The 27603-nt window shown below is 45.3% G+C and overlaps 1 long non-coding RNA gene across 1 annotated transcript; it reads left to right on the top strand.

The window, feature by feature from the left end:
* The first annotated feature begins 2268 nt into the window (after nt 1-2268).
* Nucleotides 2269-19551, top strand: LOC142245834 (uncharacterized). Its single transcript, XR_012724801.1, has 3 exons — nt 2269-2371; nt 2547-2670; nt 19477-19551. It is a non-coding gene; the product is annotated as an uncharacterized LOC142245834 (long non-coding RNA).
* Nucleotides 19552-27603: the final 8052 nt, after the last annotated feature.

Raw genomic sequence — 27603 nt, 5'->3', positions numbered from 1 at the left:
AGATAGAGGATAGATAGATAGATAGATAGATAGAGGGATAGATAGATAGATAGATAGATAGATAGAGGGATAGATAGATAGATAGAGGGATAGATAGATAGATAGATAGAGGGATAGATAGATAGATAGAGGGATAGATAGATAGATAGATAGATAGATAGAGGGATAGATAGATAGATAGATAGAGGGATAGATAGATAGAGGGATAGATAGATAGATAGAGGGATAGATAGATAGATAGATAGAGGGATAGATAGATAGATAGATAGAGGGATAGATAGATAGATAGATAGATAGATAGATAGAGGGATAGATAGATAGAGGGATAGATAGATAGAGGGATAGATAGAGGGATAGATAGAGGGATAGATAGAGGGATAGATAGATAGAGGGATAGATAGATAGAGAGATAGATAGATGGATGGATAGATAGAGGGATAGATGGATAGATAGATAGAGGGATAGACAGAATGAGAATGTAGCATTTCCTCCATACTTGCTGACTATTGCGTTTTCTACCATAAAAAAGTCAATTATTTTCTTTTCCTAAATGTGCTGATTTCCTGGTTTTTCCGGGCCCTGGCTCCACACGCTGCCTGGCGGGATCATTTTACAACCTATTACTTTTTTGCAGCAATCATAAGTCATGTCTGCCGATTCAGCACATTCAGAAAATCCGCTAATTTGTGTTCAGAATTGTGTTTTGTTGCAGCAAATTCTTTTGTCCTTGTTTGTAAATAGCGAACACCACTGACGTCTGATCAGAACGGGTCTGACAGTTATGGACAATCACTAGAACTAGCACTTAGAGTTTCTGAACTTTGGAGAAATAGCTTTTTTTATTCCTTCAGACTAAAGGATAATAGTAACTGTGACCCCCGCACCCCTACAGTTATGCGCCAGTTATTATTCCCTCTCTGCAGAATTCCCTATATTAATAAACTGGATCACTTATCAGAAGCGGCAATGTTTTCCCTTGGAGAGAGCGCCCCCATGTGGTTACGATACAGAATGCAGAGTAATATTCTACAAATTCCAATAAAATGTTACTAATTGCAAACACATGATTTAAAATATGGAAATATTTGTGTATTTTTCTTACAAAGTGGACTGCTGTAGATCAGCAATGTAAGGAGACATATGGCTTTTGTCAGGCATTAAAGGGCAGGATAGAATAGAGTTAATAATATCTTTTATTACAAATTCTTCAAATTATTAGTTGATGCAAAAATGAGTACACCCCACATCAAAAACTTCTAAATCTAGTATTTTGCATGACCTCCAGGATTTTTGTACACAGCACTGGATTTTCTAGGCTTGGAATGGACACATTGGTGACATATTACAACATCACAGGGGGCGGCACGGTGGTTTAGTTGTTAGCACTGCAGTCTTGTGGTGGCTCAGTGGTTAGCACTGCAGTCTTGCAGCGCTGGGGTCCTGGGTTCAAATCCCACCAAGGACAACATTTGCAAGGCGTTTGTATGTTCTCCCCGTGTTTGTGGAGGTTTCCTCCTGGTTCTCCGGTTTCCTCCCACACTCCAAAGACATACAGATAGGGAATTTAGATTGTGAGCCCCAATGGGGACAGTGTTCCTGATGTATGTAAAGCGCTGTGGAATTAATACCGCTATATAAATGAATACAATTATTATCTATCTTTTTCCAATCCTCTAGAATGAGTGCTTCTGGAAGGATGGAAAACATCTGTTGGAAAAAAAAAAGAACTTTGAATAATAGGACAAAAAAACCATCTCTTTAAAATTGGTAAATAGTCCATAAGATGCAATAATCATTTTGTATGAGCACATTCAAATTCAGTCTTTTGTTGGATGCAGCCCAGTCCATGCAGAGCGTGACGCATCCACCGGTCACATAAGCGTCTTCCATCCGGCAGAAAACGGGCAACAGGCACAACAAAATTAGAAAAAGAAACAAAAACCTACCAGGCTACTTAAGGCCTCTGCCACACTCACGTGAAATTCACGCACGTGCCGTGAGACACGTATTTCCCCTGCGTGTTGCGTGCAGGTAAGTACGTGTCTCTGGTACGTGCGGGCCACGTGTGTTCTACGTGTGCTATCCGCGAAGGTAGGAAAACAACTGCCAATTCCCCTGCTGTAACTTTAACCAACCTCGACATACAGGCCCAACTTAGTGTCTCTTAAGATGTGGGTGTTATGGACATCAACCACTAAGGCTCCCCAATTCTTCACTTTACAGCCTGATCCCGATGGGAGAAGTTTTGCCACCTTCAGGATTGTCAAGATATTTCTCCCTGAGCGGATCCTCTGTGGTCTGTGGTGGATCCCCAAGGCACACTGTAGCACTGGTGATCTGGAACATCTGGATGTTAGCATGGAATCCGGAGGTGAGTGTGGCAGTCACTTGATGTTTAGTTACATGTCCACCTCTGGAGCCTCCAACATTAGGAGGTTCATAAAATTAAAAATAGCTCTGATTACTCCGTCCAATCGATAGCTCTTCTCTTCTGGCATGGACTCCCTATTCTCCCTGACACTGTTCTCTCTCCTCCTTTTCTCCAGCGCATTTCTTCTCCCAACACTCTGCATCCATCCTCTGCTGTAGCAGGTCAGGTTCTCCCCGACTTCCTTTTTGGCTCCAGAAATTCAAGAAAGTCACAATCTCTCCAAGATAAAAAATGTTGAGGTGAGGACGTAAGTACTGTTTTAACCACAATCTGGATAACGTAGCCCTGGTGTTCGATATCGAGCTTTTGTAAAAATCCCAAACCCCTCTCTATATCAAAACTGATTACCTTGCCTCTAGCGCTCTGGTCTTCAAACAGGATTTTCTTTGGTTGCGATAACCATTCCTGTGCATAGACCTCCGCAACCTTTCTCTTTCGGCAGCGTTCCACTCTCCGCTTTTCCTTGAGGGTGAGGCTGTCATGGTCAAGGATGCTGCGGCTATCAGTCTTTAGCCTGTTCAGGTGAGGCTATACCCTGGCTGGAGAGATCTTCCTGGTCACCTTCTTAAGGAACTCAGTTTAGGCCCAAAAATCCAATGGCAGTGTTTCGGACCAGTCCCGCCCCAGCAGCGGTCGAACCGCTCGGATCCGGATGTCACTACTCGTGGCTCAAGGGTCTCCGGACTCGAGGGCTCGGGGTCATGCCGAAACGTGATTGGGGGGTTATTTACAGGGGAGTTTTATAGTTTATGATGCCACCCGTGGTGTGTGGTAATAGGGAGTACCGCCGCTGCCGTTGGGAGTACCCGGGGTGATGGAGTTAGGCAGCCAGATGATGTTACCCTCCACGGGTAGGGAAAGGCCCCGGGACCCCGAATGGTTGAATGGATGGCAGTGGGAGCGCAGGCTTGCTGGTAGCAGGGGTTAATCGGGTTCTTCCTCAGAAGGAAAGGAGACACTGACAACGTAGTAAACCAAGTCTCTGGGTGCCGCTGCCCTCTTGGGGAGCTCGTCCGGGTTCCATCCCCTGCAGCACTGCCTGGTGGTCTGTAGCCTGCCTCTGTGCACAGAATTTGAAAGTGTTCAGGTGGCCCGTAAGCTTCGAGCTGTCCGGGCCCCGCTCCCTACCATGGGTAGCAGAGGAGCTTGCTCTCAGGAGCTCACGCTTGGGATTTCAGTGGGCTGCTTTGCTTGGATACCCCTATCCCCTTCGATCTCTGAGCTTCGTGGCAACAGTCCATAAAGGCCCTGTCCTCCGCAGGTTAATTGCCGGGTTGCTTGAAGCTTCTCCCCGACCTAGGGTCCAGTACCCAGATGTGCTTTCGGCCCCAGACCGGCTATTGGACTGCAGATGCCTACCGTCCTCCTTGACTAAGCCAGCACCCAGTCCCAATCTCCCGCGACCGGGTCTCCGACTCCTCGGGGTCCAGACCACCGTCTGCAACCCAATCTACGTTTTCCTCTGGGAGCGTCAACTCCCAGCTTCCTCGAGCTCCTCACAGCTCGAGGGCTACCACTCAACTGACTTGCCACCTCCCACCTCCCTGCCTGACCCCTAGGTAGGTGACCCTATTCCAGATTAGCAGCCCACTGATGTGCCTGACAGGGTGTGTTGCGAGGTGTGATTGGGATTTTTGGATGCTGATGGAGGCAGTGCTGCAAGTTGGGAACCCAGAACCATGGAGGGGTTGAGTACTGCACTAGGAGATAAAAAGCGTGCAGTATCCTGTGACGAGCTGACTAGTCCAGGGGCGTCACAGCAGCTGCTTTATTTTTCTTTATGCAGCTGATCAACTCATTCAGTTGATCACAGCCCTTCCCTGCATATTCCCAAGTATGACCAGGAGTCTCAGGTTTTGAGGCGAAAACTACTGGACAAATAATGTTGCTGGTCTCACCCGCTTCTGCTTCTCAGACCATGTTGAACATCTCTAGGCCTTCTCCTTCACTATCATTCTCCTCATACGAAGGTTTCTGGCGCACCATGACTGCTGTCTGTTGTTTACCCTGTTCTCCTGACAGACAGCAAAGTTATGGCGCCGGTTATCTCTTCATCACACTCATTCAGCTCCGGCCCCACACTTTTGTGGGCCATACTTTCACTTTGTCAGTCACATCACTTGTCTCCTCCTGTGCCCCCACCAGCAGTCACTCCTCCTGCGTTCTGTCTTTACCTCCTGGTTGGCAGGCCTTTCTTTTCCATCACACCATACTCTTGTGCATACCTCCCACAGTGGGTCGACAGCTCTTTACAGGACATCTTCTTTTCTGGGCTGTTCTTCCAGTGGCATGGGCAAACTTTCATGCCGGTTTGCGCCTTCATCTCCCACGATGGGCCGATTTTCCCTTCTGCAGTGCAACACCATTTGCCATCTTTGTGCACAGATTAGTATGCACCATCTTCCTCATGCCATAGGTCACATTCACATGTCTCATCATATATCACGCAGGAGTGTTTTCTCTACTGTCTACGCCATGTATTGGTGAAAGGTTTTGCTTGGCCAATTGTGATTTGGAAACCTCGAACACCACTTAATCATGTAATGTGGTGCCAAGGTGGAGGATGATTTTTAAGTATTTAGTATTTACTTGGTATATATGTCCCGCATCCTAGGACCATCTTGGTATATATATCCCTTATCCTGGTATATACGTTCCCCATCCTGGTATATATGTGCCCCATCCTAGCTAAATCTTGGTATATATGTTCCCCATCCTGGTATATATGTCCTCCATGCTAGACTCATCCTGGTATACAGTTAGGTCCAGAAATATTTGGACAGTGACACAAGTTTTGTTATTTTAGCTGTTTACAAAAACATGTTCAGAAATACAATTATATATATAATATGGGCTGAAAGTGCACACTCCCAGCTGCAATATGAGAGTTTTCACATCCAAATCGGAGAAAGGGTTTAGGAATCATAGCTCTGTAATGCATAGCCTCCTCTTTTTCAAGGGACCAAAAGTAATTGGACAAGGGACTCTAAGGGCTGCAATTAACTCTGAAGGCGTCTCCCTCGTTAACCTGTAATCAATGAAGTAGTTAAAAGGTCTGGGGTTGATTACAGGTGTGTGGTTTTGCATTTGGAAGCTGTTGCTGTGACCAGACAACATGCGGTCTAAGGAACTCTCAATTGAGGTGAAGCAGAACATCCTGAGGCTGAAAAAAAAGAAAAAATCCATCAGAGAGAAAGCAGACATGCTTGGAGTAGCAAAATCAACAGTCGGGTACATTCTGAGAAAAAAGGAATTGACTGGTGAGCTTGGGAACTCAAAAAGGCCTGGGCGTCCACGGATGACAACAGTGGTGGATGATCGCCGCATACTTTCTTTGGTGAAGAAGAACCCGTTCACAACATCAACTGAAGTCCAGAACACTCTCAGTGAAGTAGGTGTATCTGTCTCTAAGTCAACAGTAAAGAGAAGACTCCATGAAAGTAAATACAAAGGGTTCACATCTAGATGCAAACCATTCATCAATTCCAAAAATAGACAGGCCAGAGTTAAATTTGCTGAAAAACACCTCATGAAGCCAGCTCAGTTCTGGAAAAGTATTCTATGGACAGATGAGACAAAGATCAACCTGTACCAGAATGATGGGAAGAAAAAAGTTTGGAGAAGAAAGGGAATGGCACATGATCCAAGGCACACCACATCCTCTGTAAAACATGGTGGAGGCAACGTGATGGCATGGGCATGCATGGCTTTCAATGGCACTGGGTCACTTGTGTTTATTGATGACATAACAGCAGACAAGAGTAGCCGGATGAATTCTGAAGTGTACCGGGATATACTTTCAGCCCAGATTCAGCCAAATGCCGCAAAGTTGAACGGACGGCGCTTCATAGTACAGATGGACAATGACCCCAAGCATACAGCCAAAGCTACCCAGGAGTTCATGAGTGCAAAAAAGTGGAACATTCTGCAATGGCCAAGTCAATCACCAGATCTTAACCCAATTGAGCATGCATTTCACTTGCTCAAATCCAGACTTAAGACGGAAAGACCCACAAACAAGCAAGACCTGAAGGCTGCGGCTGTAAAGGCCTGGCAAAGCATTAAGAAGGAGGAAACCCAGCGTTTCGTGATGTCCATGGGTTCCAGACTTAAGGCAGTGATTGCCTCCAAAGGATTCGCAACAAAATATTGAAAATAAAAATATTTTGTTTGGGTTTGGTTTATTTGTCCAATTACTTTTGACCTCCTAAAATGTGGAGTGTTTGTAAAGAAATGTGTACAATTCCTACAATTTCTATCAGATATTTTTGTTCAAACCTTCAAATTAAACGTTACAATCTGCACTTGAATTCTGTTGTAGAGGTTTCATTTCAAATCCAATGTGGTGGCATGCAGAGCCCAACTCGCGAAAATTGTGTCACTGTCCAAATATTTCTGGACCTAACTGTATATACTTCATCCTGGTATATACAGTATGTCCCTATTCTGGAATATATGTTCTCTATCCTGGTATATATGTTCTTCATCCTGGAATATATGTCCCCCCACCTTAGGCCCATCTTGGTATACATCCTGGTATATATGTCCCCTATCCTGGTATATATGTTCCCCATCCTGGGCTCATCCTGATATATGTCCTTCATCCTGGTATATAGGTCCCCCATCATGGGCTCAACCTGGTATATATGCTTCCTGTTATACCGCTATTTTTAATATATAAAAAGAAACAATTTTACTCACCTTCCATCTGCTCCACTGGCGTCTGGCGTCTTCTTCTGACTTCACCAACTGACTTTGTCGTGTAAGCGACGGGCAGTACATAACGTCACTCCTATGCCCCCAGTCACACACCCTTGTCAGTTGTCCAAAAATGAATAATCACTACTGCTCATGCCCATAATCCCACATCAGCGATAGTAAAATTCTTCACAGTCATTTACTATCACTGACCTTGGTGCCGAGAGGTGAGCGGGATTATGGGTGTGGCTAACAGTGAATATTCATTTTCTTCAATGGCGGACACATGTGATCGCCCCACTTCTGCCACCACTGGCGTCCTGCAGAGGCGACCCTGTTTCTTATGACACTGTTACACTACTGTTGCCAATCTCCAACAGCACGGCAGGTACATTTCGGATTATAAGACGCACCCCTACCTTTCTCCCAAATTTTGGAAAAAAAGTGTGTCTTATAGTCTTAAAAATCTGAAAAAAAATTTGCTCAAATATTCTTCCATTTCCCCACAAGTAATTGTATGTACAAATGGATATATACCTGCTTGGGATGACAGTGGTGGACACTTTTAATATTAATATGGCATAAATGTTTGGATAACTGATAAATATACCTCAATTTAAAAAAAATAAATGAATAAATAAAAATATCCTTCAGGATAACATGACTGCCTTCTTCCAAAATCAGCACCACCACTGTCTGCAGGTTGGTGCAACTAAGCTTTACTGAATAAACTGTGCAGAACTGCAATAACATACCTAACCTGAAGGCAGGGGTGGCGCTGTTTGTGGAAGAAGACAGTCATGTTTTATAATACAGGAAAACCCCTTTAAATGACCTTGTGAATGAGATTAACCCCTTCAGCCCCGGGGCACTTTCCGTTTTTGCGTTTTTGTTTTTTGCTCCCCTTCTTCCGAGAGCCGTAACTTTTTTATTTTTCCGTCAATCTTGCCATATGAGGGCTTGTTTTTTGCGGGACGAGTTGTACTTTTAAATGAAACCATAAGTTTTACCATATGGTGTACTGGAAAGCAGCAAAAAAATTCCAAGTGTGGAAAAATTGCAAAAAAAGTGTGATGGCACAATAGTTTTTGGGATGTTTTATTCACGGTGTTCACTATATGGTAAAACTGATGTGTAGGTATGATGCCTGAGGTTGGTGCGAGTTTGTAGACACCAAACATGTATAGATTTACTTGTATCTAAGGGGTTAAAAAAAATTCACAAGTTTGTCCAATAAAAGTGGCGCACGTTTTGCGCCATTTTCCGAAACACGTAGCGTTCTTATTTTTTGGGATCTATGGCTCAGTGATGGCTTATTTTTTGCGTCTCGAGCTGATGTTTCTAATGGTAGCATTTTTGCGCAGATGCTACGTTTTGATCGCCTGTTATTGCATTTTGCGTAAAACTTGCGGCGACCAAAAAACGTAATTTTGGCATTTGGAATTTTTTTGCCACTACGCCGTTTACCAATCAGATTAATTGATTTTATAGTTTGATAGATCGGGCATTTCTGAACGCGGCGATACCAAATATGTGTATATTTATTTATTTTTTAACCCTTTAATTTTCAATGGGGGGAAAGGGGGGTGATTTGAACTTTTAGGTTTTTTTTTTTCTTTTTAATTTTTTAAAACTTTTCTATTACTTTTTTTATTTTATTTTACTAGTCCCCCTAGGGGGCTATAGCAATCAGCAATCCGATTGCTGATCGCTATCTGCTGATCACAGCTATACCGCTGTAAACAGCAGAAATAGTCACTTTCTTTTTTCCTCTGCTCCGTGCCGAGGAAGAATGAAAGTGAAACTTCATAGCATCAGGCGTCATCACATGACCCTGTACTACGATGGCAACCACCGAACGTCACGTGATCACTCACGTGACGTCCGGAGGGGGCGGCGGTAAGTAAAAAACATGGCCGCGCGCATATAGATCTCGCTGCCAGACTTTGGCAGCGAGATCTAAGGGGTTAATGTTCCGGGTGGAATGCGATTCCACTCGGAACATGTAGGCACACATGTCAGCTGTTGAAAACAGCTGATATATGTGCCGATCCACGCCGCCTGCCCGCGGCAGGGGGCGGGGGTTACCGGGACACGATCCATGACGGAAAGATCCGTCCATGGTCGTGAAGGGGTTAAAAGTAAACTAAAGATGAATGAATCTGCTAAAATTTAAAATTCGGTAAATTCAGTTAAGTTAGCTCTGGCAATTAGATTTACATTGAATTTATTCTATCAAGTGTGACTCCAGACCCGAAACATAATAAATCTAGGCAAAACAAAATAAAAAAATTATACTCACCTGTTCTTCCCCTTTAAAGGCAACTTTGACACTTCTGCTGCGGACTAGGTCCTGTCATGCGTTGTGAAGGCTAGTCCTCACTGGAGGCACTAAAGATTCCATTGAAGGGATCACAGGGAAGACCGAACAGTAGCAAGACGGTAGTACTGGATGTTGTAGAGTGCTGAGAAATGTCCTGTCGCCTGCGTGCACCAGAGGAAGGTATTTTATTTGGGTGCATTGCAGGCAGAGAGTGACCACGACCTCTCCCCGCAACAGCTCCACCTCCACCACTAGCAGCAGAACCACAGCCTAGCACCACAGCCACACTCCAAAGACAAGCAGATTATTACATGGCCTGTATACAGGTTGAGAGTGGCAATCCGATTATTACACTGCCTGTTTTCACTGTTCCTCCCCAGAATCTAAGTCTCAGCTCTAGTATCATACAGTACAGCTGTTGCAGTTAAAAAACTAGTTATTGGAATTAGGATTGAGCTGGCAGTCCACTACAATATATGGAAGAGTAATCCCGCAGAGCAACAATTTAAAAAAACGCCCCTACAAAGCCTATTATCCCAGTTAACAAACATAGCAAAGCTTGAGAGAGTTCCCCCACAGAGCAACAATTTTAACAAAAGGCCTCTACATAGCCTGTTTTGAAAGTTGACCAACATAGCCAAGATTGTTAGAGTTGCCCCACAGAGCAACAAGTTTAAAAGGAAAGGCCTCTACAGAGCCTGTATTACCAGTAGACCCACACAGCCATCATTGGCAGAGTTCCCCTACAGAGCAACAAGTTTAACAAAAGTTCTCCACGGAGCCTGTTTTTTCTGTTGACACGCACAGCCAAGATTGACAGAGTTCCCGAACAGAGCAACAATTTTAACAAAAGGCCCCCATAGAGCCTGTTTTCCCCAGTTGATCCACATAGAATATATTGGTAGAGTTCCCCCACAGAGCAACAATTTTCAAAAAGGTCTCTACATAGGCTGTTTTCCAAGTTGACCCACACAGCCAAGGTTGGCAGAGTTCACCCTCAGAGCAACAATTTTAATAAAAGGCTACTACATAGCCTGTTTTCACAACTGATCCACACAGTCAAGATTGTCAGAGTTCCCAGACAGAGCACCAATTTTAAACAAAGGCACCTACACAGCCTGTTTCCATAGTTGACCAACACGTCGTATATTAGCAGAGTTCCCGAACAGAGCAACAAGTTTAAACAAAGGCCCCATAGAAGCTCTTTTCACAGTTGACCCACACAGCCAAGATTGTTAGAGTTCCCACACAGAGTAACAATTTTAACAAAAGGCCCCTACATAGCTTGTGTTCAGAGTTGATAAACACAGCCAAAATTGTTAGAGTTCCCCCACAAAGCAACAAGTTTAACAAAAGGCCCCCATGCTAGGTGCCTGGGCAATGAGTTTAGTCATTGCTAGTTGTCATGTACCCTAGCCCTATGCTGCTGTTGCTGTTTTGCTGTGCTAGACATACTGTTTATACCTTTCTGTATAACAGTGTCACTCCCACTATCTGCTACTGCGAGCCACCACATCGGCTGCCTAGCACAATAACTGTTGCCACCAGTTGCTGCCGTTTATCCGTCCATCCATTCATCCCGGATGGAACCTCTACACCAGCTGCTGATATCTATCCATCCACCCACCCATCCATCCATCCATCCCAAATGGAACCTCTACACCTGCTGCAACTCTATACCAGAGACTGTTGCTCTCATACCCCTGGGGCCAGCCTATGCAACACCAGTCTTCCCAAGTGGCACCCAGATCCTACCGGCAACGTAACAACTCATCCATCAGGAGCTCTGGAGAAAACCAAGTTTGGGTTCGTAGTCAAGCCCTTCTGGTATTTTCTATGTGTTGTGACCCAGTGGGTCCACTAAAATCCCTGCTCGCCCGGTGAGCCTAACACCCACACAGCCTATATTGGTAGAGTTCCCCCACAGAGCAATAATTTTCAAAAAGGTTCCTACATAGGCTGTTTTCCCAGTTGAACCACACAGCCAAGATTGGCAGTTTCCCCACAGAGCAGGAAGTTTAGCAAAAGGCCCCTAAATATCCTGTTTTCAGAGTTGAGCCACAGAGTCAAGATTGTTATAGTTCCTCCACAAGGCAAAAAAAAATATGAAAAGGCCCCTAAATAGTCTGTTTTCAGAGTTGATTCACACAGCCAGGATTGTTATACTCCCCCCAAAAAGCAACAAGTTTAACAAAAAGCCCCTACTGAGCCTGTTTTCCAGTTGACCCACACAGCCAAAAAATGTTAGTTACCCCACAGTGCAACAATTTTCAAAGAGGCCCCTACATAAGCTATTTTCACAGTTGACTCAGACAGCCAAGATTGGCAGAGTTCCCCCAACAGAGCACCAATTTAAAAAAAACAAACAAAAAAAACATACAGAGCCTGTTTTCATTGTTCACCCACACAGTCTAAAATTGCAGAGATCCACTACAGAGCACTATTTTTTTCTTAAAAGGCTCCTTCCTACAAAGCCTGTTTTCCACAATTGTAGAGCACAGCCAAGATTGGCAGAGTTTAACTACAGAGCAACAATTTTTGAAATGGGCCCTTACATAGCCTGTTTTCACAACTTATCCACACAGCCTATATTGGCAGAGTTCCTTATAGAGTACCAATTTAAACATAGGCCTCTACAGAGCCTATTTCCACAGTTAACAATATATTTGTACCAACAGATCACCAACTTTCAAAAAGGCCCTTACATAGCCTTTCATAGTTCACACAGACAGTCTATATTGGAAGAGTTCCCCACGGAGCAATCATTTTAAACAAAGGCCCTTACAGAGCCTGTTTTCACAGTTAACTATCACAGCCAAGATTGTTAGAATTCCCCCACAGAGCAACAATTTTAACAATAGGCCCCACATAGCCTGTTTTCAGATTTGACCCACGCAGCAAAAGTTGCTGGAGTACCTCACAGAGCAACAAGTTTAAGAAAAAAGCCCCATAGAAAGCCTGTTTTCCCAGTTTACCCACACAGCCAAAGTTGGCAGAGTTCCTGAACAGAGCTAACATTTTCAAAAAGGCCCTTACATAACCTGTTTTTAGAGTTCACACAGACAGCCTATATTGGTAGTTTCCCCCCAGAGGAAAAAGTTTAACAAATGGCCCCTAAATAGCCCGTTTGCAGAGTTGAGCCACACTGTCAAGATTGTTAGAGTTCCCCCACAAGTTTAACAAAAGGTCCCTACAGAGCCTATTTTCTTAGTTGACCAAGACAACCAAGATTGGCAGAGTTCACCCAGAGAGCAACAATTTTAATACAAGGCTACTACATAGCCTGTTTTCAGAACTGACCCACACAGTCATGATTGGCAGAGTTCCCAAACTGAGCAACAAGTTTAACAAAAGGCCACTACACACGCTGTTTCCCAGTTGACCAAAACAGCCTATATTGGCAGAGTTCCCTCACAGAGCACCAATTTTAAACAAAGGCCCCTACAGAAGCTCTTTTCACAGTTGAAAACACAGCCAAGATTGTTAGAGTTCCCACACAGAGCAACAATTTTAACAAAAGGCCCCTACATAGCCTGTTTTCAGATTTGACTCACACAGCAAAAGTTGCTGGAGTACCCCACAGAGCAACAAGGGTAAGAAAAAGCCCCATAGAAAGTATGCTTTCCCAGTTTACACACACAGCCAAAGTTGGCAGAGTTCCTGAACAGAGCTAACATTTTCAAAAAGGCCCTTACATAACCTGCTTTTAGAGTTCACACAGACAGCCTATATTGGCAGAGTTTCCCCACAGAGCACCTATTTTAAACAAAGGCACCTACAGAGACTGTTTTCACAGTTGACCCACACAACCAAGGTTAGAGTTCCCACACAGAGCAACAATTTTAGCAAACAACCCCTACATAGCTTGTGTTCAGAGTTGATCAAGACAGCCAAGATTATTACAGTTCCCCCACAGAACAACAAGTTTAACAAAAGACTCCAACAAAGCCTATTTCCACAGTTGACCCACACAGCATATATTTGTAGAGTTCCCCCACAGAGCAACAATTTTAACCAAAGGCCCCTACAGAGCTTGTTTTCACAGTTGATCCACACAGCCAAGATTGGCAGAAATCCACCATAGAGAAACAATTTTAAATTGGAAGGGCCACGGAACCCCAGCCAGTGGAGTAATTAAAAAGCAGAAGTGACTGCTGCATGACTTGGAGCTCACACTGTTTGGCTGATTTGCAAGGGGGTGAGGGTGGAGGAATGATGTCCATGGTCCTGAGGTGGCAACTCTGTACTTTAAGCAGGGGACCGGGTAGAAGACAATTCGAAGTAACTGGAGGCTCTCTCAGCCATCCAATCTAAAACCGCCTCAACATGTTTTGGCCTCACCATTTGTCCAGCGATACTCGAGCTTATGAAATAATGCAGAATGTCTTATGGCCTGAGAGTACTAGAGGAGGGTATTTCATTTAGGTGTGGAGCAGGCATAGATCTACCATGTCTTTGCCCTGAAGCAGCTCCACTACCAGCAGCACCACTGCCAGGTCCCCTATTTGATGCTCTCCTCATTATTTGCACCCTAAAAAATGCAGAATATTACATGGCCTGTATACAAAGACAAGTAGGTTAGGACCCTGCTTCACCAATTAGGTGCTCTGGAGAAAAATATATATATGTAGGAAAGAACTCCGGCACTCTTAGTAACCCCAATAAGAGACTTAAGCAGTAGTGATGTTCAAATAGAATTTTTTATTCAGAGAAAAAGTCCATAAATAAACGTTTTCGACCTAATTCGGTCTTCCTCAGAAAGGACTTATCTATGGAGATGCAGGGTAAAATTATGATCTTCCTTTGTAAGATCCTCCTTTATGGATCCACTGATTCAGAACAGACCTGTTATAATGAAAAAGCGTTCTTTGAATAAGGGTTTTTTTAAATATTTCTATCTGACGTCTTAATAGTTTCACGGGGAAATGACCTTACCACGTGTTTAGGCCGATCAGTTCATCATTACGGTATGACAGTGAAGTCCACGGAGCGGTTCCCCACACACATATGTCCACTTTGTAACATAATCGTGAGGGCTTTCCTCTTTTGTTCAGTATTGTCCAATCCAACCTCATTTAAGATATCCAATTTATAGGACGATATTCTGAATATATGCTATTGAATGGTCCTATTGGCAGCTGATTTTTACATCTGTTTTCATACCGTAATGATGAACTGATCGGCCTAAACACGTGGTAAGGTCATCACTACTGCTTAAGTCTCTTATTGGGGTTACTAAGAGTGCCGGAGTTCTTTCCTACATGTATACAAAGACAGACTGCCCGGTAGATTATTACACTGCCTGAATGCGGAGTACCACCACAGACCCTTTTCTAAATGTAGGCACATAGAGTTTGGTGCAGTGGCCACAGACCTTTTTTTAAGATTAACCCCACAGAGCCTCCTGTACAGTGGCTAAACAAAACTTTTTTTTTAAGAATACACCCACACACTCTTTAAAAAAACATCTAACCCCATAAAGCCTGGTGCACAGTGGCAACACCTTTTTTTTAAATTAACCCTACAAAAGTCTGGTGAACAGTCTCTACATTGAGCCTTTTTTAAGAGTACCACCACTATGACCTAACACTCTTCCTCACTCGAGTAGTGTCCTATCCATATGCTACGCACAGCAAAATGGCGAAACAACTCATGATCGGCATCTTTAATGGCCAGGTCGCATAGTACGCCAGCTAATCACAGCTGCCAGTGTGTTGCTTTGAATCTCCCGCAGTTGACAAGATCGGCATAAAGAAAATGGCCACGGTGCGTGCACAGATCAACGAGATGGACTTCAAAAAAATGGCCGTACAGACAGCATGTGCGCAGATAGGACTCCGCAGCCATTTTCTTGAAGTCCATCACGTCAATCTGCGCATGCACGATCTCGTCAACTGCAGGAGATTCAAAGCAGTACGCCGGTAGAACAATGGTGCCTGGTGCCGTGACAACCCACGAGCCCGCAACAGTATCGACGACCCTCCACACACTGACTTTCCTGAGTTGTGACACCCCCTCTTCCGTGTCCGCAGCATCGTCCACCTGACCTCCTGGGACCTTCTGAGCCGTTCCATCACCACTGCTCCCCCCTGGTGAGTATGGCTCTCATGGAATTACATTTTAAAATATGTGGCGTTCATGGCTCTCTCAGCCAAAAACATTCCCGACCCTGCTCTACACCAACAGTACATTGGTGGACACAATGTGCACCATATTGGAGTGCCTGGTAATGCTGATATCTGCACCAACAGTACAGGCTGTAGTTTCAGCTTCATTCTCTCCCTATAGCTATGGTGCATTGCATCATGTATAATAAGTGGTACTCACCCCCACTAATAGCTAGCTATGATGCAGACACTGTCAATTGGGCTAAACACGTTCTCCTTCTATGTCCTAGACCAAGGTTCCCCAACTCCAGTCCTCGAGGGCCGCCAACAGTGCATGTTTTCAGTTTATCCTTAGCATTGCATGGGTGTTGGAATCATCAACTGTGCAGGTGATTAAATTATCACATGTGCAATACTAATGAAACCCTGAAAACATGCACTGTTGGCGGCCCTTGAGGACTGGAATTGGGGACCCATGTCCTAGACCTTCTGTCTGACGTCTACTGGCAGGAAAGAGTAACAGATTTAAGAGAACCTGTCATTTGATTCATGAATCCGCCTCTGGCTTCATTTTTGCTGTAAAATACTGCAGGGTTTCAAGGAAAATATTCTTTGAAAAGCTGGCCAGGGACTATAAGTCTCAGCTGACTATTCCCAGCCAGGCACCCGTTTGGCTTCTCCTACTCCCCTAGACTGACCGTTATTCGGGTGAATATGGGAGACCTGTGTGTCAAAAGGATCAGAGTAAAGATCTGTGGACTGGCTAAGACTAGTCAGCAGAGACACATAGTGTGACGTTTCACAGAAAACAGATATTCAAAAACCAAGGCTGGTCCCCGGCTGCTTTAACCCTGACCCCATTCCTTTGACTGACATGTATCTCCCTATACTCACACATAAGGAGTAGATGCAAAACGATCAACTGGGCCCATGTAGGAAGAGGGACACACATTCAGGTGCAATGTATTGTGGTGCACAGACTCACTGGCTCCCTGCACTGCAATACATGCTACCGGCAAATCCGAGACGTCAACCTTTGTTTTTGTTTTATTATACTTTGTTCTGTCTTATTTATCCAAAGTGGTTTGTTTTTATTCCTGGACATTTTATTACCAGAAGGTATATGTTTTTTACAGGACTCTAGCAGTATATCCTTAAACTTACCCCATTTCTGTTCGGTATAACCACTTACCATAACATTGGCCCAATCAACACAATTAAGCTTTTCCCTTAATTTGTTGACATCAGCTTTTCTAAAATTCCAGGTTTTAGCATTCCCCCTTTGAAATGTTCTATTGAATATTACTTTGAAGCTTACCATATTATGATCGCTGGTGCCCAAGTGCTCCCGGACCTGTAGATCTGAATCTAGTGAATTTGACAGGACCAGATCTAGCAAATTATCTCCCCTCGTCGGTTCATCTACTAGCTGAGAGGAAATTGTCTTGAATTGTAGATAAGAATTTACAGCTTTTAGCTGCCTTTTCAATTTGTTGCAGCATTTCACCCTCTACCTGCTCAGGTATTTTAGGGGGCTTATAGCAAACACCAATTAGTAGCTTTCCATTATTCCTCTCCCCATGTACATGTACGCATACTGACTCTACATTGTTGCAGCTCCCCCCAATGCCATCATTGAGCACAGGTCTTAAGTTATATTTGATAAATATACACACCTGTGACGGGGTCCTTCTTCCATATCACACAATCAACAGAGCGAGAGATGGATGTACAATCCAAAGAGCATTTATTCCAAGCAAATCAAATGGTCCATAACATAATCCACCATACAGAGGGTAAAAATGGTAAAGAAACATGAATATAGTCCAGTAATGGGATAAATGTCCAGGTCTCTCTGAGGAGCCGCAGCTTTTCCCTCAGAGGTTCAATCCTGCTTCTTCTCTCTTGTAAGTCTCACCTTGAATGACAAATCCCCCAGGTAAGCAGAGAGTTTAGGTGGATCCCAGGCCCCCTTCCTCCAGACTTAAGGTCCAGTCACACTAAACAACTTACCAGCGATCCCAACAACGATAGGGATCGCTGGTAAGTTGCTAGGAGGTTGCTGGTGAGATGTCACACTGCGACGCTCCAGCGATCCCACCAGCAACCTGACCTGGCAGGGATCGCTGGAGCGTCGCTACACGAGTTGCTGGTGAGCTCACCAGCAACCAGTGACCAGCCCCCAGCGCCGCGTGGAAGATGCTGCGCTTGGTAACTAAGGTAAATATCGGGTAACCAACCCGATATTTACCTTGGTTACCAGCGCACGCAGCTACACGTGCAGAGAGCAGGGAGCAGCGCACACTGAGCGCTGGCTCCCTGCTCTCCTAGTTACAGCACACATTGGGTTAATTACTCGATGTGTGCTGCAGCTAAATGTGCACAGAGCAGGGAGCAGCGCACAATGCTTAGCGCTGGCTCCCTGCTCTCCTAGCTACAGCACACATCGGGTTAATTAACCCGATGTGACCTGCAGCTACATGTGCACAGAGCAGGAGCCGGCACTGACAGTGAGAGCGGCGGAGGCTGGTAACAAAGGTAAATAAGCCAACGGGTAACCAAGGACAGGGCTTCTTGGTTACCCGATGTTTACTGTGGTTACCTGCGCAGAAGCTGGCTCCTGCTGCATGCACATTTAGTTGTTGCTGTCTCGCTGTCACACACAGCGATCTGTGCTTCACAGCGGGACAGCAACAACTAAAAAATGGCCCAGGACATTCAGCAACAACCAACGACCTCACAGCAGGGGCCAGGTTGTTGCTGGATGTCACACACAGCAACATCGCTAGCAACGTCACAAAAGTTGTTCGTTAGCAGCGATGTTGCTAGCGATGTTGCTTAGTGTGACGGGGCCTTTAGGGACAGAAACACTCCAGGGGGTGATTACCTACAGACAATACAATGTACACACAAGCAATACAAATAATGGACAGTGAACCAAAGTAAGATACGAACCTACACAACATGATACACAGTACACCATATCCCACCATCACAACACTCCTTCACCTTTTTTGTCTTTCCTGTGTTTCGTGAATGTAGTATAACACTCTACATTTGTCATCCCGTCATGGCTCTCATCCAGCCAGATTTCCGTAATGTCCACTACATCATAATCCGTTGTTGACATTAGAGTTTCCAATTCATTCATTTTGTTTTCAAGACTTCTTGGATTTGCCAGCAGATTGTGATGGCCTCAAGAAAGTCATTTGCCAACCCATCGATCATTATTTAAAACTGTTAGTACTTACTTTACCTTCATATATTAGGGACACCACTACAGCGTTACAAAAGTTAGACCATCTCACCCTAACAGATGATATGATTCTAGTAACAGGAATGTAGAAGCTGTGGACAAGTAGCGCAATAGGGTCTTACCAGATAAAAAAACAATTAAATAAAATTAGGAAAAACTCACCTATAGGGGTTGTGCCAGTCACAACTCCAATATTCACGTGGTGTCACGGTGAAACAGCTACAGCTCCAAAGTAGTCAGAAGGATATAGATGAAGGAAACCGGGTGTCACTCCGCACTTATCACCATTCAAGACCGGATAAATTATTTCATGCCTTTATTAGGATCACTAAGTACAGGTCAACGCGTTTCGGAGATCACAGCCCCTTCTTCAGGACAATAGAAATGACAAGGATAATCCTGTACTTAGCAATCCTAAGTCTTGAATGGTGATAAGCGCGGCATGACACCCAATTTCCTTCATCTATCTCCTTATGATTCTAGTAACGGCAGACGTTGAAGCTTTATATACGACAATCAAACATGAGGATGGACTGAAAACTACTTCCTGGTTTCTCTGTAACAGTAATAATGATACCAAAATGGCTGATCTATTATTGACATTGTTGAGATTTATTCTAACAATAACTGTTTTTGTTTTCATAAACAAATTTACCTCCAGACACAGGGAACTGCAATGGGGGCGTCATGCACCTCATCTTACGCGAATCTATTTCTTGTCGCTTGGGCGTGTGAGATCTTCATCAGTGATCCCATACCTGGAATTGAAAAAGCACAGCAATGGATGAGGTATATTGATGATGTACTCTTTGTATGGAAGGGTTCTATTCAGGAATTGGACAGTCTAATGGCAAAATTGAACAACAACAACAACAACATCAATGTTAAACTATCGTACAAGTATGGTACAAGTGAAACGCCCACGCCGGGGCTTGCAGGGCTCGCACGGTCACCGGGCCGGTGGTATTCGGGGTCAGGCTGTGAGTGGCCCGACCCGGCTTCCGTGACCCCCGGCGGGTTTCAATAAAAGGAAAGTCCGACCGTCAGTCCGGTATTACAAGGGGGGACGGAAGGAGGGTAACGGGGTCCCTGGGGGGGGGCTTGCCATCACTCTTCCCCAGGAAATGGTACGGGACGGGGACGGGGGTTGCTTGCAGCGCCACCCGTGGTTTGCGGCCAGGTGTTAAACCACCGCTGCGCGGTCTCTCTCCGGGGCAGGTGTTACGGGCAGCCGGATGGAATCGCTCCCCACGGGTGGAGCGGGGGAGCCCCGGGAGGTTAATGAGACCCAGGGCAACAGTCCGCAGGGACACCGGGGGCACAGGGCGGCGGCATTACTCATAGCAGTCACGGTGTGCGGTTCCAGTGGTTCTTTATTTACAGTCCGTTTCACATCGCACCCGGGTGCTGGTCCTCGCCGCCTGTAGCCTTTGGTCGGTCCCGGGCAGGTAGGAGGAAGGGGTGTCCGGTGAGGTGTTCTGGGGGTCTCTCCCTTTCGGTGCGTTAGTGCCGTCCCCGTGGCATAGAGCATCTTGGGAACTCGCCGCCCCTCTGTCTCTCTCCTCCCCGGTAGCGGACCTAACACAACTGCCACCGGGTACAACTTGCTCCAGGGAACCCCAGTCCTCAGCTCCATTCCCCTCCTCTAGGTGTTATCAGCCCTGGTCTCGTGGCATCTCCTCAACAGGAGCGGTTCTCTGGACGTCTGCTCTCCCTTGCAGCCCCTGACGTTCTGCCTAAACTTCTGTGTGCTCTGCACTAAACTCACTCCTTCAGGCCCCCCTCCCCTTGGTTGTCATGGGGACCTGCCTGTGTCCAGCCACCTGCTCATTAATGAGACAGGATGAGTCATGGACTCAGAACAAACTTCATGCTGCAAATGCTGTTAACTCCTTCCTGCCAGTGTGATGTTAGTGTGTGTTGTGGGGACCCTTCTTCCTCCTGCCCGGGAAAAATGGGGTAACATTTAATACCCTGTAACGACCCGTTTACAGGGGCGTTACATTCCTCCAGACCAAAAACGCAACACTCCGGGGTTGTGACAACAAACAACACCACAAAAAACAAAAAAAAACAAAAAACTTTTCATAGATAAACAAATTAACACGTCCCTTTTACCGGGACCCAATAAAGGATAGGAAGAGGCAGGAAGAAAAAGAAGAAGAAAGAGAAGAAAAGCATGGAAAAAGAAACATTTGCATAAAAAAAAAAAACATTTAAACTTTCTCGAACAGGCCTCCTTATGACGCTCCAGGGCCCTCCAGGTACCCAGGTTTAGGGGGAAAACTCGGTAGTCCAAATCCCGGTATGGGCTGCGGTGCCGGGCTCACCCCTCCGGCCACCACTCGCCAAAGCTCGAAACCGGGCAGTTTGTATCATCTCCCCATCTTCTCCTGGGCCTGGGGAGGCAGGGTTCCTGGCTCCTGGCAAGTGTCCAACAAAGGGGCGGCCATGGATTTTCGCGCCCCGCTGCAGCCCCACCCACGAAGGGCGGGCCAGTCCAGTCCTTGTTGGTACGCATGGCGCCCATCCCATTCTCAATCGACGCCATTGTACAGTCCAAGTCCATTTGTCGCATACCCGCAGCCGCGGGCACCAAAATAAACGTGAGACAATCCAATATTGCAGATGGTATACACAAGGCACGCGTCACCCGGTGTTACCGGGTCTTGTCGGGACCCTGCTCGCAGCGCCAAGTTGAAACGCCCACGCCGGGGCTTGCAGGGCTCGCACGGTCACCGGGCCGGTGGTATTCGGGGTCAGGCTGTGAGTGGCCCGACCCGGCTTCCGTGACCCCCGGCGGGTTTCAATAAAAGGAAAGTCCGACCGTCAGTCCGGTATTACAAGGGGGGACGGAAGTAGGGTAACGGGGTCCCTGGGGGGGGCTTGCCATCACTCTTCCCCAGGAAACGGTACAGGACGGGGACGGGGGTTGCTTGCAGCGCCACCCGTGGTTTGCGGCCAGGTGTTAAGCCACCGCTGCACGGTCTCTCTCTGGGGCAGGAGTTACGGGCAGCCGGATGGAATCGCTCCTCACGGGTGGAGCGGGGGAGCCCCGGGAGGTTAATGAGACCCAGGGCAACAGTCCTCAGAGACACTGGGGGCACAGGGCGGCGGCATTACTCACAGCAGTCACGGTGTGCGGTTCCAGTGGTTCTTTATTTACAGTCCGTTTCACATCGCACCCGGGTGCTGGTCCTCGCCGCCTGTAGCCTTTGGTTGGTCCCGGGCAGGTAGGAGGAAGGGGTGTCCGGTGAGGTGTTCTGGGGCTCTCTCCCTTTCGGTGCGTTAGTGCCGTCCCCGTGGCATAGAGCATCTTGGGAACTCGCCGCCTCTCTGTCTCTCTCATCCCCGATAGCAGACCTAACACAACCGCCACCGGGTACAACTTGCTCCAGGGAACCCCAGTCCTCAGGTCCATTCCCCTCCTCTAGGTGTTATCAGCCCTGGTCTCGTGGCATCTCCTCAACAGGAGCGGTTCTCTGCACGTCTGCTCTCCCTTGCAGCCCCTGACGTTCTGCCTAAACTTCTGTGTGCTCTGCACTAAACTCACTCCTTCAGGCCCCCCTCCCCTTGGTTGTCATGGGGACCTGCCTGTGTCCAGCCACCTGCTCATTAATGAGACAGGATGAGTCATGGACTCAGAACAAACTTCATGCTGCAAATGCTGTTAACTCCTTCCTGCCAGTGTGATGTTAGTGTCTGTTGTGGGGACCCTTCTTCCTCCTGCCCGGGAAAAATGGGGTAACATTTAATACCCTGTAACGACCCGTTTACAGGGGCGTTACAGAAGCATTGCTTTTCTTGACATCAAGATTAACATTCAAAGTAATGGTGACATCTCTACAGAAATCTTTAGGAAAGAAACGGCCACTAATTCTTTGTTACAAGCTGACTCATCCCATTTACCCGCTACCATCAGGAGTATACCCATTAGTCAATTCTTCAGAGAAAGGAGAATTTGTTCAGAGGATCAGACCTTTGAAAGGCAATCTACGGATCTTCAACTTAGATTTAAAGAAAGAGGCTATAGCCATAAGCATATTAAACACGGATACCTAAGAGCTAAAAATGCTACAAGAAATGATCTTCTGTACACGCAAAGTTCATGTGACAAATCTGAAAATAATGATATTCGTCTTATCAAAACATACAACAAACAATGGAAGGAACTCACTCAAATTATTAATAAACAATGGAAAATTCTCTTGAGCGACCCTATTCTTAAGAAATGTTTACCCCTGCTCCAAAATTGAGAGCACGGCGACCAAAAAAACCTAAGAGACATTCTGGTTCATAGCTACTTTGACCGCAAAAGCACACCGGAACCTAATGCCAATTGGTTATTGATAAAGGGGTTTTACCCATGCGGACATTGCAAAGCCTGCCCTAAGGCTAGTTTCACACTTGCGTTGGACGGGATCCGTAGCATTGCGTTGTGTGACGCATGCAACGGATGCGTTGCATATAGTGACACAACGCATGCTACAGATCGTACAAAATAACGCAATCCGTTGTAGTTTTTTGTCCTTGTCTTTACACATCTGAGCATGCGCAGTTGTGTAAAGACATCTGCGTTAACGGAATCCGTCAAGTGACGCATTCTAACGGAATCCGCCACCATAGGCGTCCATTATAAAAACAACGGACGCCTAACGGATTCCTGCAGGTTGCGTTTTTTTGACACTCCGCCAAGCGCAGAAAAACGTTACATGCTGCGTTCCATCCGCCCGACGCAGCGTCAAAATAACGACGCTGCGTCGTCCAGCGGATGCAACGCAGACACTTGCATTACAGTGTGTCGTCCATACAAGTCTATGGAGAATAGCGCAGTGCGTTAACGGACTGCGCTATTCTCCATAGTGACGGAATGCGCTGAACGCAAGTGTGAAACTAGCCTAACATGATTAAAAGCAAAAACTTCCATAACTCTGATCACTCCAGGATTTTTGAAATTAGACATCTTAACTGCACATCCAAAGGTATAATATATTGGGCAAAATGTCCCTGTGAGAAAATCTCTATAGGCATGACTACCAGAGAACTCATGATACATATCATTAGGGACATTGGAAAGGGAATAATGCTGAAGACCCCTCTCAATTGAAGACAATCACCAAGCATTTCTTTTTTCACCATCAGAGCAATTTAAGCCTTCTGTGAGTTTTGGCCATTGATCAGGTCTGCTTAGGAATCAGAGGGGGCAATCTTGCTAAAACTTTGGCTCGTCAAGAGAACACATGGATATATAGAATTAACAGTATTACCCCTTATGGTCTTAATGAAAATTTTGGTTTTGGTGCATTTTTGTAAATTGATATATACCCATACACATGAATATTTTGTTATTTTATTTTTATTGGGTGTGGATGGGTTGTTTTTATTTTAATGCATTGTTTTTTAATTACAATGTACTGTTTTTAATTTTTAAAGCGCATTGTCCTTTTCAGCTTTGCCCAACACCTGGTCGTCTAATGGTTAGATGGAGACCTGGAGAGGCATACAAGCCACAGTGTTTTGCACCCACTGTGAAATTTGGTGGAGGATCGTTGCTGATCTGGAGATGCTTCACCAAGGCTGGAATTGGGCAGATTAAACTTTGCGAAGGACGTATGAATCAAGCCGCATACAAGGTTATCCTGGAAAAACAGTTGCTTCCTTCTGCTCAGGCAATGTTCCCCAACTCTGAGGACTGTTTTTTCCAGCAGGACAATGTGCCATGCCACACAGCTAGGTCAATCAATGTGTGGATGAAGGACCACCACATCACAGCCCTGTCATGGCCAGCCCAATCTCCAGACCTGAACCCCATTGAAAACCTCTGGAATGTAATCAAGAAGATGGATAGTCACAAGCCATCAAACAAAAAAGAACTGCTTGCATTTTTGCACCAGAAGTGGCATAAGGTCACCCAAAAGCAGTGTGACAGACTGGTGGAAATCAGCCAAGACGCATGAAAGCTGGGATTAACAATCATGGTTATTCCACAAAATATTGATTTCTGAATCTTCCTGAGGTAAAACATTATTAGTATTCTTGTTTCTAAATGATTATGAACTTGTTTTCTTTGCATTATTTGAGGTGTGAAAGCAATGCATTGTTTTGTTATTTTGACCATTTTTCATTTTCAGAAATTAAATACAATATTTATTGCTTGGAAATTCGGAGACATTGTTAGTATTTTATAAAATAAAAGAACAATTTAAATTTTACCCAAAAATATAAAGAGAAAAATCAGAAAAACTGACAATTTTGAAGTGGTCTCTTAATTTTTGCCAGAGCTGTATGTCCAACAGATTTAGCTTTGCCTTTATACCTTTATACTGCTATTTTTTGTACATGGGTAAAAATACTTTGAGGCCCGATGCTTCTAGATCCTACTTACTATACTAATGTTAGCATATTCTCCTATTTTCCATGGCAGAACGTGTGCACACAGGTGTTGCCACCTCGTTGACTTCCGTAGTTGTCAACAACAGGAACGTCAGGCATCAGCCGCCATCTGCTTCCATGATGGCGGTTTCCTGCTTGTGTCCCATGTCTGCCAACCGAAAGTCTATAGTCACAGGGTCTGGTCACATGACCTGTGCGCCATCACATCCGGCAATTCCCTAGCGGTAAATTTGAAATCCCTCCACGCCGGTCCTCGACACCATCACGTTAAAATCACCAGCCCTGACAACCAATGCTCATTTATATACCAAACCCCCCTGAGGAAGTCTGTAGAACAAAACGCGTTGGGAAATTTTTGGGAGGAAAAGTGCGTCTTATAATCCGAAAAATACGGTACATGTTTTATTCTATGCTTATGTGATGGTGTTTAACATGGGAAGTCTTTTCGAAACTCAGTCTCTGAATGACACCCAAAGTAGGGATTTTTTATTAAGGCTCTCATCTAGCCAGATGTCCGTAATGTCCACTACATCATAATCCGTGGTTGACATAAGAGTCTCCAACTCATTCACTTTGTTTTCGAGACTTTTTGCATTTGCCAGCAGACTTTCATACTCCTCAATTCTCTACTTTCCTTGCCTGTCTCTGCCCACAGCTAAACGTACCTTGACCCCTACTGTCTCACGCTCTTTGTCTACTCTATCTATTCTCTTTTTTTGTAGAACTACCCTCCCTCCCCCAGATCCTAGTTTAAAAGCTCCTCCATCTGACCATTTTTCCTCCCAGCACAGCTGCAGGTGAGTAGAAACTTTTATTATTATTATTATTATTATTATTACTGGAAGGGGTCAATGATTAGGGGGCATTATTACAGGGAGGTGCATAGGGTGGGGTCATTATACCAGGATGGGGCATTGTACCTGGATGTGGGACATTTTGGGATTGGTCCCAGGACTGGGAGCATTATTACTGGAAGGGGCCATGATGGAGACGTTATTACTGGAAGGAGCCCAGGCTAGGGGGATTATTACACGATTAGGAACATTATACCAGGAAGGGGGCACATGATGGAGGTGGGGGGCATTATTACTGGAAGGACCCAGTACTGGGAGAAATGATTACTGGAAAGGCCCAGGATGGGAGGGATATTATTACAGGAGGAGGCCAAGATGGGTGAGATTATTACATCTAGCTGAAATGTCTTGCAGCACAGAGAGGACACTGAGTGACGTGGGAGTTGGGGAGAGTGAATAAAATTATTTTTTTGCTTTTGCATTAGAGACAGAACGAAGACATATTTACCAGGATGGGAACATATATACCAGGAAGAACCCAAGAGGGCAACATATATATATATATATTTATCAGCAGGAGCCCAGGAGGGGGACATATTTACCAGGAGGGGGACATTTAAACCATGAGGGGGACCCAGGAGGGGGACATGTATACCAGCAGAGGGACATATATACCAGGAAGCACCCAGGAGGGGGACATATATACCAGTAGGGGCATAGAAGGTGGACATATGTACAAGGAGGGGGACATATATACCAGAGGGAGCCCAGAAGGGGCTCAGGAGGGGGACATATATACCACCAGAGGGACATCTATATCAGGAGAGGCCCAGGAGGGGGAAATATATACCAGGAGGGGGACATATATACCAGGAGTAGCCCAGAAGGGGGATATATATGCCAGGAGGGGAGACACATACCAGGAAGGGGACATATATACAAGGAGGGGGACATATACTGTATACCAGGAGGGGGACATATGTACCAGGAGGGGGACATATATATGTACCAGGATGGGGACATCTTAACCAGGAGGGGGACATATATACCATGAGGGGTCCAGGAGGGGGACATATATACCAGCAGGGGGATAGATATGGCAGGAAGAACCCAGGAGGGGGACATATATACTAGGAAGGACCCAGGAGGGGACATATATATATATATATATATATATCAGGAGGGAACATATATACTAGGAGGGGGAAATATATACTGGGAGGGGGATATATATACCAGGAGTGGCCCGTTAGGGGAGATATATATATATATATATATATATATATATATATATATATATATATATATATATATACCAGGAGGAGAGATATATACCAGAAAAGGGACATATACTGTATACCAGGAAGGGCACATATGTACTAGGAGGGAAAAATATATACACCAGGAGGGGGACATATATACAAAAAAGGGGGGCGTATATACCAGGAAGGGGACAAATAAACCAGGATGGGGACATATATACCAGGAGAGCCCAGGTAGAGGACATATATACCAAAAGGGGGACATTTATAATTCATTATAGTACATTGGGGTTAAGTACGGGATTATTATGTAGCTCCTCTTATTTCATCAATTCTATT

This window comes from Anomaloglossus baeobatrachus, chromosome 7, assembly GCF_048569485.1.
Source record: "Anomaloglossus baeobatrachus isolate aAnoBae1 chromosome 7, aAnoBae1.hap1, whole genome shotgun sequence".
Taxonomy (NCBI): domain Eukaryota; kingdom Metazoa; phylum Chordata; class Amphibia; order Anura; family Aromobatidae; genus Anomaloglossus; species Anomaloglossus baeobatrachus.
Note: the sequence above shows the minus strand (reverse complement) of the source record. Positions and strands in the feature narration are given on the sequence as shown.